We start from the raw sequence: 16,944 nt of genomic DNA, 5'->3' as shown, positions 1-16,944 counted from the left end.
AGTAAACGGTTTTTAATACACAGCAAAAAACTTTCATATTTGTGTTGGAAACGGCCCACTCAAATCTTTATAAAAACTTTTGTGTTGTATTTTTCTACATATTTCAGTATTAATTTAACATTAATGTCTTAACATTATTGGAGTGAGATTCATTCCAAAAAAGGAGTGAGATTTCTTTCTTTTGGAATAAATCTCACTAAAAAAAAAGCCACTCTTATTCAAGAGTGCAAATTTTCAGTCTTTTTATGTATAAATCAATAGTGATAATATTTTAACTCTTTTGAAATGAGAGTTCACTCTAAGAAAATTAGAGAGTACTGAAAAAAATATCTATCATGTTATTTATAAATTATATCAGTATTACCTTTTTTGTGTTTATCTTCTTAAATAATATCTACTTGTGTTACCGTCTAACATATTCAACTTGTGTTAAATTTAATTCAAATCTTCCAACGGAAGATTAAATATATTTAAAATGTTACATTAAAATGATATATTCTTTTGTAAATGTTTCAGTTTTCAAACGATATTTGCGATTTTTCAAACAATGAAAAATTAGGAAATTTATGTAAAATAATTTTCAATTTCTCGCGCGATATCGCGAACAATTACAATATTGTAAAAGCAGTTTGCAATATGAAATCTATAGGTTGGGAAAATTTGTATTACAAGAAGGACTGAAATTAGCATTAAAAATGTGATATCGAGATCGCAGACATGCTTTTGACGCAATTAACTTATCGTCACGCCTCGTGGGAATCACAAGTAACTCGATAGTTGGACTTTAATCGAGAGCTAGCAATAAGTTTGCCGGGACCAAATCGGGGAAATCTCGCGGCGTCAAATCTCGCGGCTGTCTTGCTTTTTCGGAGGAACGTGGAGGGCGTTTAGCGTCGAACGGTCGCGTATCAGTGCTGTCGGTGGCAGAGATCCAAAGGTAGGTAGCGGAGTCGGCGAGTGAGTGCGGGGCCCCGGGGGTGGAACGGGCGGTTATTGCCTGTTGGGTGATTTATCTAGTAATACTAGCCGACAGGCCGCGAGCTCGGGGCAACGGGGGCGAACCCGTGGGTTTCTAACCCCCTACCCGCGGGGCGGCCAACCGCCGGCACTGGTGGAAATTAAAAACTCACTTTATTACACGTCTCATTCTGCGCCCTCCTCGGCCCACCTCTTCGACCGCTTCCACCCTCGATCCTTCTGCACGGCCTCTCTTCTCTTTGCCATCACCTCCTCCTCTGCCGTCGTGCCACCTCATGCGTACTCTTTTTCTCCTCTCTCGCCCCTCCGTTTTCCACTCATCATATTCCGCCGCTCTGGCGGCGCCTCGTTCGCGCGGACCGACTTAATATGAGGCCAGCTATACCTGATGGAACGAATATTATTAAAGTTCGCCTGCACGCGAAACCGTTGAAATATCGCCGACCACTCTCTTCCTCTTCCTTCGATCCCCTTCGTACCACTAGGCTTCCCCGTCGACCTTTCGGTTCTCACTATGGAGGGCTTGGGCATCATTTATTCGCCCTTTCTCTTTGCCGACAATTTTCATCTAACTTGTGCTGGACCAAGTAACGTTTGAATCGCAGATGTTGATTTACAAAAAGAACAGTTTTGCTGAGTACCAAAAGATTTAGTTAACAGATTTTAAAATAATTTTATTGGATCATCAAAATAACTATGTAGAATGCTTAAGCATGATACGCAATACTGCGAAAAGTTTTGACAGCCTAGGGATCAGCTTAGGTATCTTATATAATTATTTTCTCTCTACATCTGAATCAATGGATAATCACTGATATCAGTGCCAAGTATACCACTGGTAATCAACGAATTAAAAAAATATGAGATCCCTAACCTAGCTAATCTTTATTATGTAATCTAACTAACCTTGTTTTAGTGCTTAAATTCAATAAATACGGTATTGGAAGATTGAAATGAACATTCAAATGTCAGAGTATTTTAGTTATATAATGCTCAAACATTCTTCCTTTTTTAGTTAACTTCACTGACTATCAATGCTAAGTATGCCACTGGGTAATTAGTGACTATCCACTGATTCAGATTTAGAGAGTTGATGGCCCAACAAAGTTGTTTTCAAATTTGTATCTAGTTAAATTTTTAACTACTTTGACAAAACTGTTTTTTCCTTAAAAATAAATACAAAAATATAGTGTGATAGATTCCATCCAATAATGTTTGTTGTTATCAAACTTCGAATTGGAATATTCAATGATTTAATAATTGAGTTTCAATCTGCTGTGTTTCCGAGAGGAAGCAGTTGAAGAGATTTCTAACTTGATCTATACAGAAAGAACGATTTTGCTAAAGTATTTATATCAAAAATATCTACTCCCTAAAAGTGAATCAATTATTTTATTGACTACACTTATAATTGATGTAATCATCCCCAAGTATTTACTGTTTTTCAATAACAATACACTAATTCTCTTTAAGGGTTATGATTTTTGCGAATTGAATCTAAAGTCACCGATTCATTTTTAGAGACTGAAGTCACCGATTTACTTTTACAGAGTATCTAAAAATAAGGAGATACAGATAAAAATAATTTTATTGGACCATCAAAATAATGATGTAGAACGGTATCAAAATGGTTGCTAAACTTTCAAAATTTTCTGCACTAAAAAAACGGTTTTGCTGAAGCTGGTTGCTAGAATATAAAAATGTTTTGCAGTATTACTCATACTCATCGTGCTTGAATTTCCTAAAAATTATTTCGATGGTTGGAATAAAATTATTTTCAGATCTCTATCTAGCTAAATTTTTAGATATTTCAGCGAAATCGTTATTTCTATGTAAAATTTAAAAAATGCAACAAAACAAAAACACATTTTTGAATGTGAAAAAAATAATTGTAATCTTCGAAAGTCATGCTGCCTTTTAGTTTCACATCTCTCTGAAATTTAAAAGCGACAAACTAACACTCTTCCTGTGCATAATTTTTTAATTAAAACGATTAAACCTATAAGAGTATTTATTAAATGTTGAACTGCGAAAATCTTCAGGTTGCGCTAATTGGATATACGATTTCCTGTACGGGAAGGTGAATGTGTGTGTGTACGTGCACGCGATGGACAGACGTTTATGGGGCTCTCGATGACATGGCCGTCGGTATCCGGCTCGTTTTATTAATGTCAATAAGGCAATTATTGCCGGCGGGCGGTGTGGGTCGAGGTATCTCGTTCATACCGCCGGCGTGGAGAGTTACCTGTCTCGGCTGCCGATGGCTTCGAGCATGCGTTTAATCCTGCATACGTCGCGCCGGTGAAAGCGAGCGGGATTACTCGCCCGTTTCGACACCGATAATCGGGCACGATGGACATTCTGGATTGATTGATCGATCAATCAACTGATTCAGAAATTCGTAATCGCGCCCGCACATTTAGATTTGCCGAAGTAATCGATTTCGCAACCGCATCGCATTACGAATTTAACTCCCACCGATTAGGTTCTGCTAATGACCCTCGATGTTGCTCCCTCACGGTCGATAGGACGATAATTACCGCGACATTACAGCGCTTGTATCAGGAAGGAACATTTTATCCATCTGTACTGCTTTTTTATCCCGTATAACTGAACGGAGAACATAGAGCAAGGTAACGCCGAGTACGTCGTTACTTGAACACTCGCGCGTCACTCGGCGCAGTCGCTGAACGGGATCTGAGGAGGGTTGAGGAAGTATAATATAGGAAAGAGGGGTTTCCCTAGTCTCTCTCGCGCGGACTAAGCAATATCCATCCACCCACATGCTTGCTCGCCTGTCTGTCTGCCTGGCTTTTCGGTGCCGTCGCCGTGTACAAGCGCGCGCGTCCAACAATTTATTCATTACTGTCTCGCAAATACCCTCGATGCGCGCTCCATTATTCCGCGCTTCGCGATTCGCACTCGCGCAAACGGATTCCAGGGTAAGGGCGCTACGAATTTCGTTCCCTCTTCCCCGGCTAGTGGCTGCCGGTGCAGGGAATAGGAAAAGTTTTACGTCAGTCTGAAGATTGACACATGTATCTTGTAACCGTTGTTCCCGTCGTGCACGATGTGCGAGATGCCGCAAGTCTATGCGATTCGGAGATTCGTGGGGGATTGCCGATGGTATACCGCGGATAAGAATCCGACCGAAGATACGAGCGAAAGGCAGATACTTGACGAGTATGTAATCGCGTGAGTGCTCGTATACTCTCGCAAGTAATGCATTAGCCGGTAAGTGATTGCCGGAAGGACAGACTGCTTGCGAACCGAAGCTTACATTTGAACAGTCATACTTATCCTTCAGAGGGCTGCTCGTTTATTCCTCGCTTATTCTTCGTTTATTTTTCATAATAAAATAAATAAATGAGACAATATATCCATATATTAGTGTTATAACCAAGGAAAGAGACAGTATCCACGTATTAGTGCTGTAACCAAGAAAAAAGTGATGGTTTTAATGGAAAAAGAAATTTTTAAAAAATATTTTTATCTTACAGATTCATTTGTTTTATAATACTGGTAATATGGTAGCTGTGGTATAATATAATATTTTAATAAATGTTAACTTTGAGATATTATTTCATTCCTTAAATTTTATAGATTAAACTAGTATAAAAAACAAACGTGTCTCTTAGATTTTTGTGTTTAAAAAATTTCAAGAAGAATAGAATCGGTTCCGAATAGCTGTAACAGGTCCGTTGAATAGTGAATATTCTACTATACATGTATATTTACTTTTTCGTCGTTGTATATATAAATTACTTTGCATATTACGAAAAGGACGCTAAAGTATTTAAAAATTTCATTAGAGAGAGGAGAGATACAGTTATATAAAAATAATTTTGTAAGACCATCAAAATAATTATGTAAAACGTTCAAATTGGAATATCAAAACTACACTAGAATATCAAAACTTTTACAACATTGCTCATCATTTTTATACTGATAATGAGAAAAATGATTTGAATATACTCAGGGAATTTGCGTTACTTGCAACTCCATTATTTTTTATCCTTATTTTGTTGTAATAACGATTTGGTAATGATATTATGAATGTTTTATGGCAGTAACAATAATACTGAAGTTGAAAAAGTCAATCGTTACTTGTAATAGACTGGAAAATTCACTCGTTACTGAAAAAAGTGAGTCATTATTTGTAACAAGTTATTTTTACTCGTTATTTGTAACGAATAAAGTAACACGATGCGTTACTTGTAACGAATTATTTTTACTACTCGTTAGTAAATAACACGTAACTATGACAAGTTATTTACAAAGTGACTTTCTCAATCTTAGCGTTTAGTCAGTTGTCATTAGTTATAAAAAACGTCATTATAAAATCGTTATTATAAAAAGTAACGTTAAAAGAAACGATATTCCTTGATTATATCAACAAGATGTATATGATTGAATTATTTTGATAAAACCAAGCAAAATTTTTTTTTAAGATATCTTGATAGAATTTGATAATTTAGAACGTTTGATTTACCTATGTGGATTTGGTTAGTATTTTCCAGTTGAATCTATAAAACTTTTAGTTACATTCAATAGAGATTCCCCGAAAGCACAGTACGTAACACAGCCGCAAGATGGACGCGGCAGAAGTCTCGTAATTCAAAATCACACACAATAAAACAAAAGGCACAGCATTATGAGATTCTTCACCTTCAATATTAGGTTTGAAAACGAAAGTAAATAAGAGATATTTTGATAGTACACACAGTTTTTAATTCTATAACAAAATTTATTTATGAATCTGATAATTTGGAAATTATATATGCTAAAATGTATTAACATAATAATACTTGAGAAATATCAGACACCAAAACTTGTGTGGAATTATGTGCATATTAATCGTCGCAAGGATTAGAGTTCGATCATCAAGAAATTTAACAGGAAAGAATATTAATCATGCTCATTTGATAATTTCTATGAGAATTTTGATTCGTTTATTTTTAGACAGACGCACTAGATGAATTTGTATTTTCAGTTAATGCAATCAGATTTTTTTTTCAATGTTATTTTGATGATTCAACAAAATTATTTTCAAACCTGTATCTATGTAAATTTTTAGATACTTCAGCAAATTCTTTTCTTGTAAGCACAGCTTGGAGAATACTCTTTGTGTAGTAATATACGATGTACAATGAAAAAAATATAAGCTATGGTATTCATCTAGATGAAACATCATGTATGGATAATATGCGATCAATCATTCATATCATTTTTTTATCGCTTTTGCGGTATATATCGCATAATGAAAAAAACAGTATCATGAATAAGTTTGTTAATATCTACAGGGAATGATCAAGTATTAATTCGTTGCTCGAGATGTATCGGAGCCAGCGCAACGGTGAGACGACAATTTCGCAGAAACGTAGAATTTCGAAGGATTTTACTATTCGAAAAGTACTGCCGGCACGGGAATATCTCGGGAGACGCGGTAGAGCTATCCGGTAAGTCTCAAGGATGGCCCGTGGTGCCTTGTGCGCATAGCAACTCCAAAGACGTATGTCGGTTTGGGGCAGCGAAGGCCCGCGGAGGCCCGGCGCGGAGGGAGTAAAAATTTCACAGAGTGAATAAATCAGGGGACGCGCCGCGGTGGAGCAGCGCTCTTAGTTTAAGTACATCTGGCACCAGCATCCCTCTCGCCCTTCCACGTTCGACTCGCTCTTCTCTCTTTCTCTCGTCTCTTTCTGGCGTACTCTGTCACGAATAATGCGCAAGGAACAGCGATCCTGTCCTGCGTTTCTTGCGCGTGCACGCCATTTCGCGAGCAATAAGACCGTCCGCAGCCGCGTTTCTTGTGCGAAGTGGTAAATACCTTCAACTGGATAGGAAGATTCGAATCACTCCAGGAAACCGAAGATTTCAATTTCACTTGAGTGCAGATTATTAAAATGGCGCATTGAAATTGATGGAATTATATTTAATTTTGGCGCGAATTAGAAATTGACAAACTACGTTTATTATGAACAGTCAAAGTCAAAATGCTCTCCTTTTATTTAATCCGTGATAAATCCGTAACAAAAATTTATAGGGAAAACTTTAAATTTTTACGTTAGAAAGTTGAACATTTTCGTATGTTTTTTTTGGACGCGTGACAGGTTCACAAAGTGAAAAAAAATTTCCCATTTTGTCCAGCTCGTAGTTTTCTTTAGGTCCGCGTGTTCACGTTGTTTGTGCACAGTGCTTCAATATTGGAACATGGTCTCGTATGAAATTTGTGTGCGGTTCGCCTTCGTCGATTCCTCAGAAACGTTAGGCCGTCCTTTATGTCGAAGAACAGGATTGATCTTTTAAATTGCGTGTTTACGGTCTAGTGCAATATATTATATATGTGTATGTATATGTAAAGAGAAAGAGAATGCGAGAAGAGAAAAAGAGAGAAAGAGGGAGATTGAAAGCAAGCAAGTTTGCGTATCTACGAAGCAATGTGTGTAGATCGCGACGTGTCAGTGAGGGAGTTGGAAAGGCGGGTGGAATGGAGAAGGTCATTCGGGAGGATGGCGGCTCATCTTGTAATGGACTCAGAAGACAGGCGAGTCGGCTAATGGAGCCCTGCTTTTCCAGAAAAGCTCTTAGTATCCGCGCCGCGCGCGAGCGTCGATGCTGTCGGGCTGCGTCACTCCAAATCCGCAGCATCCCCAGTGGTTATTTCCGCGCGCGCAGGTGCGAAGGACAGGGGAGCACAGATTTAGAATATTTCCCCTTCCCCCAAATGCTACGACGTACTTCTCGAGACTTTCGTAAAAAGTTGAACACATCGGACACGCCGTGCGAATATCGATGTCGATTGAATAATTATTGCAGAATTGCAAAGTATGCCATTTAAAATTCTCGGCTCTAAAGTGACTTTCTGTTTTATTTACATTATACATAGTTTTACTGTAGTCTAAAAATTTAGCCAGATACAGGTCTGAAAATAATTTCGTTAAAACATTAAAGTAATTACATTATCAATCTCAAACAACAATTGCATAAAGTTTTGATATTCTAATAATCGGTTTGAGCATCCTACATAATTATTTTGATGGTCCAATAAAATTTTTATCAAATCTGTAGGTATCTATCTAAATTTTAGATATTGAAAACCATTCTTCTTGTGTATATAAAAATTTCTATCTCATTATTATGAAACACATTGCTCCTATACTCCAAAAGTGATTCAGCTACAAAAGTTTCCTAGGAGAAAGGAGAAAAATTATTTTTCACAAAACTTGATTTACAGAAAATTGACTAATCAAATAATATTTACAAAAAGAATAGATTCTTTATATAATCAAATTTTACTTTTGTCATTTTTGTTTCACAACTCTCAAAAATTCACTCTCTTTTAGTTATGACAATTTTAATGATTTTTTCTTATCACACTTTTTGAGTCGTAATGATTTTTTATGAAATTAGATCAGTTTTTTAAATGTTTGATAAGGTAATTTGTTTAACTCATTCATGATAATAACTCGAAATCACATTATTTTAATTGTCACTTTTAAAATAAAGAAGCGATATATATTTTAGTGATTTTTTTATCTTATATAGTCCAAATTGAGAGAAACAAAGCTCTTTTCGAAGAGCTATTATTTCCTATTGCAATCGTATACGGCATGAAGCATTGTAACTTACGCGCGTGTGTCGCCTTCTTCAAGTTCGACGCGGAATTTATCGTCGCGCCGGCGCGACGCGGCGCGTCGCGTCGTTAAATGCTTTTTCGCGAGATAAGGGCATCGCGAGCGCGGTCGGCGAGAGTGCCGCTTAGTTTAATACACGTAACGCTACTTTCCGCCCGCTTTTTCTATCAAATGCTCCGCGTCGAGCTCCAACGGGGTTCGAAGTAGTATAAGTCGTGGACAAAGTAGACGGCGTACAGAAAACCTCCATTAAAGTCCGTAGAAGTGATTAGTACGCTCCCCATTCCTCTTTCCCATCCTGCCCTACCTCCCACTCCACTCTTGCCCTTCGTCCTACACAAACACATACTTCCTCTCCTCCATACACACACACACACACACACAAGTGCATGCGAGATGCCCCCGTCCCTCCCGACACCTTCCTTCTCTCACTTTTCGCCTCACCTCTTGCAATTTCAGGACTCTCTCGCATTTCGCTTTCTCCTCCTTCGTGCGGCGAACGGCAGGCTTTGGAAACGCGCATCTCGCGATACTCGTGGGAGAACTATTATCGAACGTCGTATAGCGATTTTGGATTTGCGACGGTATACAAGGATGCTACGAGCGTTGCGCACTCTTTCTATCGGCTAGGGATTCCCCGATGAATCTGAAGTATACCAGTCTGATAAAAATCAGAGCGCGCATCGTTTTCCTTTGCGTGGCCCCTCAATTTTTTCAATATTAAATGCACCTCGGTAAGCCGGCGTGCATTTTTAATTTACGGCATTCAATAACGCGGTAATTAAGTCGCCAATTAAATTTCTGTTAAAGTGCACCTGAGATTAATTGGCAAATGAAGTTTTATTACCTATTTACACTTGCGAAACTTATTCGCTGTAACTCTTTATAATTTTCAATATTAAACAACTCCGTAACTGTTACCTCGGTTTTGAAGATTCGCCGAGGAAACGTCGACTCGAAACTTATCGTAGTGCTCTTTTAGATCATCCGGTGTAAAAGCGCTCTTTACGACGGTGTCGTCGGAAATTTTTCGCTGCAAGTATAGGAGCTCTGTCCTCTATTTTATCTGATAACGACGCCGAGATTAACGCGGGGAGAGTAATACAAGCATGAAACCGGATAAGATCGCGAAGCTCTTTTTCTTCTCTGAAAACATTACTTCCTGAGAGGTAACCTAGACTTCCCGCGGTTGTGCGATAGACGTGACGTCATAAATCAGCTTGTAATTAAAAGAGAGACCGCCGGCCATCGGGCGATAAGCATGGCTTAATCCATTTCGTTGGTCCGGGGTATATGGGAGTGGAAAAAAAAAAGGTTGTAGCCTTTCTAATTTAATCTGGCGAATGATTCCGTGATTCTCGAAGCCGGCGGCAACCCTTTCATTACTTACGTCCCCACCTTGCACCGCGCAACCCTTGCGGCTCCTTGCCTACCTCCTCCTCCCCCTTCTCCTCCTCTACCAATTCCTGCCCCCCCCCCCTCGCGCACGGGCACCACCGTGAATCGGCGCAGAACACTAAATCAGCGACCGGTGTAATTTTTGTAATGGGAGGTGTGGCTTCGTAGGGGTGGCAAGCGCGTGTCCGCGAAGTAGGGGTTTAAAGCCCATGGAAGGGATATATTTCCCCTGCATCGGCTTGCGTGTAGGTGGTACGGCAGGGGGTGGAATTCGTAGGGGTGATTCTAGGGGGTATCCCGTCGAGCGAGACGCGCCACGCCGGAGGTTAATCCTCCACAGCTATTTCACGACCGTCGACGAACGTGATCGTTCCTTAGAAGGATCTTACAGAGCCCTCGTACACATCGATTAGTCTCACTGCTGAACTATTTATTGACTAATAATTAATGATTAAACTATATATCGTTATTTCTCATGTTCTATATATACTGTTATTTGAACCTTTTTTATTATATATTTTCTATTTACACCCCTAATTTTCTCCCTTTGTCTCTAATTACCTTTCCCTGAAAAGAATTAATTCTAAAACAATGAATAATTGTATGTAACATCATTATTAATGATAAAAGAGTTTTTACATATTATTTAAATTGTATCATTGTATAATGGAATTTAAACATCACAATAGTAAAGATGTAAATTATAAAATATTTGTTTAAAAAAATTATCGAAACAAAAGTAGTTACTTGCAAGTAACAGTACATTGCGAAAGAAATACATTGGAATTTGTTAGTAAAGCTTGTAATACTTTGCAATTAATACACTTTTTCTGTAAATAAGTTTATTATATTCAATTTTAAATAAATATTTCCTATATTAAAATGTATATTATATTAATAATTATGTATAATAATATCGTTCATAAAAAAAATTTCTTTAGAGAACATATAAATAATCAATAATAAATAATCAATTTTTGCTTTCCTTATTTAATTGGATTTGCGATTAAGTCGACAAGATATCGAGTCATTATGCATTCATTACGATAAATCGTTGATAATTGAATCCCTCATTCAATCGTGATTACGATCGCGCACGTTCCTTTACCGAGTCTCGGACAAAGTCGATTCTTATCCTCCGCGGGACGTCGACAGGCGCGAAATTAAAAAGAAACAAACACCAGCGCGCGCGGTACTATAATCGATATCCCTTCGCAATTCGCCGTCGTCTTCACTTCGCGGCGGCACGTCGTAGCGGCACGTTCCATCCCTTCCGTCGATCAGCCACCCCCTGTGCGCTCGCTCTTCGTCGCCGTTGGAAATCGAGGGCTCATAACTCGCCGTCCTAAACGCGCCGCCTAATCGACTGGAGTGCGGCTGCTATTCCGAATCGGGGTACATCCGGCGTGATGCCGTGCGGGGTAGGAGGGGGTGGAGGCTAAATTGTGCGGTGGAGCGCGGATAGTTGAAGGATCGACGCGCGCGAACGAGCAGCCGGGGATGAGAGTGAGGAGAGGAAGTGTGGTGTGTGTGTGTTTTGTGTATGCGTGTGTGTGTGCGCGCGCGCGTCCCAGTGTGTGAGAGAAAGAGAGAGAGAGAACACGCGCGTGAGGGGTAAGTAAGGGGTAACCGTTGGTGGTGGCGTTTGCTACGTGGTGGGGAAAACGCGTAGGGGTACCACGAACGACGGTGGCGGAGGCTGTCGAGAGAGGGTGGCTAGGTGATGGTGGGGATTTATCACTCTCGGTGGCGTGCCGTGGCCGCACGCGGCACTCGGCAGTTTACAGCCGACCGCCGGAGCGGTGGTCTCGTGGTACTTCCGGTGGGACGTTGCTTGACGCACGTTACTTCACGCTTTGTCCCCTGCGTACTCAAGGGTGTGCGTGGCTGAGTTGTAAGGAGAACATTGTACATGAGAACGTTCGTGTAGAATCTCAATAGATCGCGATCGATCGTTTGATAATTGATCACCGATGGGGGAAGACGATCCGTGGACGGAAGTTGGTGGCTGTTTCGTGCGCCTTGTGCAGTGCCACGTGACGCGGAAAGCTTAAACGGAGAAGATTGCTCTGCCTCTCGCAACGAAACCTTCGCCATTTCCCAGCAATTGTTGACAGGTAAATGCGATCAGGTGATCAGATGAGATCAGATCACAGCGAGATATAGACGGACTGGCGGGAAATAGAATGGGACTTTGATGAGAACTCTAGATTGCGTCGGGATTTGATTACTCCAAATGTGAAAGAGTGTAATTACTCGGTTCGGTAGGTAGCATTTATCAATCTCGATCTCGCGTCCCACACGCGCAGCGTGATATTTCTGTGCAAAATGCATTTACGAAACATAAGATGCAAAACGTAGGATGAGAGGAGAGGAGAAAATAAAACGCGCCGATAAGATCGCGACGCGTGTATATAGACGGTGTATAAAATGAACGTGCATTTGCTAAAGAAGTCGCGTGAGAGTCTCGCGTTAATTATAAACTGTCTTGCTTTTTAGCTTGGCAGATAAGCACGCGCTGGCACACTTCTGTATAGTCATTCACCCCCTTCTTGCGCGCTTGCATCTCTTGCGCGAGGGTCTCGTCTCTCATCGACCGACGTCTGTTCCAATTACCGGTCGCGTTTTAAGGCGATTCCGTTGTACGGCTGCCGTTAGCCGTTAGCTGACGCGGATTAACTGCATCCTTAGAAATGACTCGTATAGCTCCTTTACTTCGTGATTCCTTTGTCCCGCTGAATCGTCGTAACGGCGCGTGATTATCGACTAGCGCGGCTGCGAGGGGAACGCGATTAATTGACGCCAATCCTTGAGACGTTTAATTAAAATTAAAGAGACATTTATAATACGACACTTTTTATTGCGGCAGTTAATTAAATTATTTATTCATCAATATGTATGTACATACTTTTTTGCCACGAAAAACAACGTGCGTTTTTTTTTTGGTAGTGAAAGAAAAAATGGCGTGAAATTAAATTTTGTTTAAGGACAGTATTCATAGTCGATTCTTATATTTAAGACTATCTTAAGTACAGTCTTAAGATGTCATGAACCAATCAGAAAGTTATACTAGCATCATAAGATATTACTTAAGATGGTCTTAAAATAAGAACTGACTATAAATACCGACCTAAATTTCTTTGTTTTAGGGTAATATTTTCTTCCTCCGAACAATTGAAAGTTGTAGTTTATGTAATGGAAGCGTAATTTACTCTCTCTCTCTGTGTGTATGTGTTATTCATATTCACTTTATTATTGAAATTGTAGTATCCAAAGTCGATTAGATAATTTCATTCATTCATGACAATGGAGCTACGTTTCTTCATTAAACCGTCTTAGTAATGTCTCAAACGGATGCTACGAGATTATGTAATGCACTATGTATGAATCGTTTTCGAGATATCGTCATCCAATATGCAAGAGCGAGCCGGTTGCAGCGCGTGACAAAGCTTTCACGAAGATTAGCGCTAGGTGCAATCTCGCGAGCGATTCGTCGAAATAACATATTATTACATATAGCCTTTCAGAATTTATTTTAAAGTGTGTTATGCGTGTCATGAGTGAATTATCAATATAAAAATTATCGCTTCATTTTTTAACTTTCCAAAACAGATTTTTCATACTTACTGTTTGACAAAAATTTAAATATTCTACAGCCTTAATATAGCATAAGTGTGAAGCACCTCCAATTTATAGTATTTTTCTGAAAAAGGCGATAACAAAGACCAAAGGAGGAATCATAAAATATTAAAATAGTTACAGAAATAAAAAAATATTATTTTCTATTAAAACTATTTCAATTTAATATAAATATCAAAGGACTCTAACAGACATCTTATAAACATTAAAAGACTTATATTAAAGTTTTATTTCAATTTATTTTTATTTAGATATAGAACGTTTACGTCAATTTATGAAGATATTTTATATTTATGGTCAAAAGGTATGTTTTGCATTTTTAAAAACTTATATATCGTCACGCATTCGAGATCTTCTTTCGTGGCGTAACGTATACTCTCTATTTACTTCGTGAAAATTTAATTAGAATCTTAATTAACGAATTATCGAGCGTCGAACGTCAGAAACCTTCACCTTCAATGAAGAAATTGAAAAGGAAATTCCAGCGGATAAATGCGGTTGATGAATCTCTTCGTTAAAGAAAACTGGAAATATCACCGTCTTCAATCTTCTTCTCTTTCTACAACCTTTCACAAGATAAGATACAGATCCTTCTCGCGTAGCCACATCACGCGTTTTATTCCCACATATGTCGTCGGTTGAAGTCGAAATAATGAAGCTAACTGTACGTCCGAACGAGCATCCCGCCCTGTTTCTTGAAAGCCCCGCCGCCTTCTTCATCAGCGACCTTTCCTCTCTCACCTCCTCTTCCCTCTTTCTCCTTCTCCTCCTCCTCCTCCTCCTCCTTCGTCGCCGTCCCGACGTCCCGCCAAGAGAACGTCTCAACTGTCGGCCACCCGCGTGTACTCGTCCGTTTGAATGCCGATAATTGGCACTAGTTTCAGCCAGCGGCGGGCTCGTTAGCCGGGCCAAGCTAAAGAGAATCGCTTAATTATTTCGTTTGAAGTTCGCTTCCGATGGAAGTAGGTAGGTAGATACGGCTACACGCGCGCGGATAAATCGAGAAAGCTCGTGCGAGCGCGAGACCTTCGAACCGACCGCGTTTGTTTCGCACCGACAAATTGCCGCGACTAATTAGCCTCGCGGGCTAAAAGAGGAGAAAAGGCTGCTATTGCCGTCGTGGACGCTAGTTGTTGCCGCTATTTCGCCAGTTTATTACCACTGAGTCGAAACTGTGCCGCACTGTCTTCATCGTTTCGAAAAATTTCTCCGCTGCTCGTAAAAAATGAATCGAATCGTTACCGGTTCTTGATACAACGATCAATGCGCTGCTAAAAAATTGATTAAAACTGCTTATGGACCTCTTAATGGTTTCACAAGATAGCGTATATTTCTTTTTTTAATTAAAATTAAAAGATTTTTAATTTTGAAACTAATTTACTTATTAGTAATAATAGTAAATACACTGTTAAATATTAAAAGATCAAATTTAAATTAATTCTTCAAATTAAATAACATTTTGTTGTTTTTAGCTATCAAGTATAGTATTTTAATATAAAATGTATGATTAAGAAACAACCACATCAACCCATTTCTGTGGTTGAATTGCGTACAGTTTCAAAATAAACAACGTTCGTATTAACGTGTATGCACTTAGGAAATAGTAAATTAAATTCAAGTCAAATTTAATACATTTCTTGAATTAAATTGTTTAACGCGCCGCTATTGTTTTAGTTAACCTATAAGGGACCATGAGTCTTTTTAAAAAATATTAATAGCTTTTACTTGAATAACATTTGTTATAATTCATTATTTCGTTATATTTCTTGCCCCAAAATATGATACTTTTTCAGACTGTAGTGACTTTCCTATCATGTAAAAGTTAAATTATAAAGACATATTGAGTAGTAACGATCTATAGGAATGATTTAAAAAATTGGATACAATTTTACAGTCTATGAATTTAACAGTCTAGAGAGTAGAAATAAATAAATAAATGTAATTTAAGTGATCCGAGTTTACGTATAAGTATACATCACTCATAAACTTCGAAATAAGGGTCCAACAGTTTCAGGGCCAAGTATTCGTCGCAAGTTTTTTTAGAAAATAACAGTGGAAGTTTCTCTTTCGCCGAAGCAGACCTTTTTTTTCACAAGCAGCATTTTCCTCGTTTTCCGGACATTATAGCGTGGTAGCGGGCCGCTGCTATAATTTAATAACGCCGGGGCGCGCGTAATGCCTTTCGACACGAGTCAGCGATAATTCCGCGGCGAATGTCCAATAAAAAGCCACTTTGCCCGATCGAAATATCAAATGTAATCCTCTTAAGTCGGCCGCACCGTCGAACGTGTATCTCGCGAGCTGACCATCGCACCCTGTCCTTCTCTCGCTGCTTCGCATCCCCAGCCCCCCAGCGGTCTATCAACCCTCGCCTGGACTCTATCTCTGTCCGCCTGGGTGAGCTACTAACTTTTACTTCCCCTCTCTTCAATACTCTCTTCTCTTTCCTTCTTTATCTCTCTCCTTTCTGTACTGCTCTCATTTCGTCCTTTTCTCTCCAACCGTCGTCTTCCTTAAGTCGGAGGGGTTGCTTTTACGGCGATTGAAGCTTCTCGTGGGTCCTTGGGCACACCGCCAGGTGGCAGTGCCGCGTCCTTCTGGGCGTCGTCCCCGATATCCTTTTCCTACAGAGATTTTTCTGATGCCCTTGTGTACTTAGGGTGTCGCACGCGTCGCCCTAGAACGTCAATCTCGGTACCAAGTACATCAGTACTTGAAAGTAAAAGAGAGTATTGAGAAATAGAGAAGTTAAATGTGAGCTTTTAATGCTCTGAAAAAATTGAAATCGCTTCAGCAGAGTTTTAACCACGCGATAGACGACTGACAATGAGAGAAAAGTTCATGAGCTACAGGGATCGACGGGTCGATGCGGGGTTATTAAGAGATACCATCGATTGCGAGGGGCACGGAAGCAACGCGGACGACACTGGAGCGAAATTCCGCAACATTCTTTTATCGATCGTTAAAAGTTTCATCGGCGCTCGACGGTTGCTCCTTTAGCGCAACGCTATTGAGAGTACCTCGTACAATTAGCTTCGCTCATTAAAGAACCATTCGCAACGGCACCGAATGCCGGGCCGATGTTGAATAATTAGCATTCGATACCGACCGAAATCGATTTGTTAATTAATAAAGCGCTAACGTTCGCCGTACTAATAATACCGGTCAACAATTGAATAGAGAGCGCGTTCATTAACTCGCCGCGCCACAGCAACCAGCTAACGCCGGGCATCCCCGGATCGACTCTGTATCGACTCGGATAATCGAATTTGTCGCTGTAGCCCCCTCGCGAGTG

At 39.7% G+C, this 16,944-nt stretch overlaps 1 protein-coding gene across 3 annotated transcripts in view; it reads left to right on the top strand.

Moving 5' to 3' along the window:
- Positions 1 to 16,944, top strand: part of LOC108768747 (LIM domain only protein 3) — an 81,279-nt gene that overhangs the window by 39,101 nt on the left and 25,234 nt on the right. Inside the window, exon 1 of one of the 3 annotated variants that reach the window (XM_018519301.1) lies at positions 11,908 to 12,127. The exons of the other annotated variants lie outside the window; for them this stretch is intronic. The gene's annotated coding sequence lies outside the window, so the exon portion shown is untranslated. Of the gene's footprint in view, positions 1 to 11,907; positions 12,128 to 16,944 lie in introns of those variants that run through there. 3 annotated transcript variants of the gene reach the window in all.

The sequence above is a fragment of the Trachymyrmex cornetzi genome, unplaced genomic scaffold (assembly GCF_001594075.2).
Source record: "Trachymyrmex cornetzi isolate Tcor2-1 unplaced genomic scaffold, Tcor1.1 scaffold83, whole genome shotgun sequence".
Taxonomy (NCBI): domain Eukaryota; kingdom Metazoa; phylum Arthropoda; class Insecta; order Hymenoptera; family Formicidae; genus Trachymyrmex; species Trachymyrmex cornetzi.
This window is presented reverse-complemented; position numbering and strand designations above follow the sequence as displayed.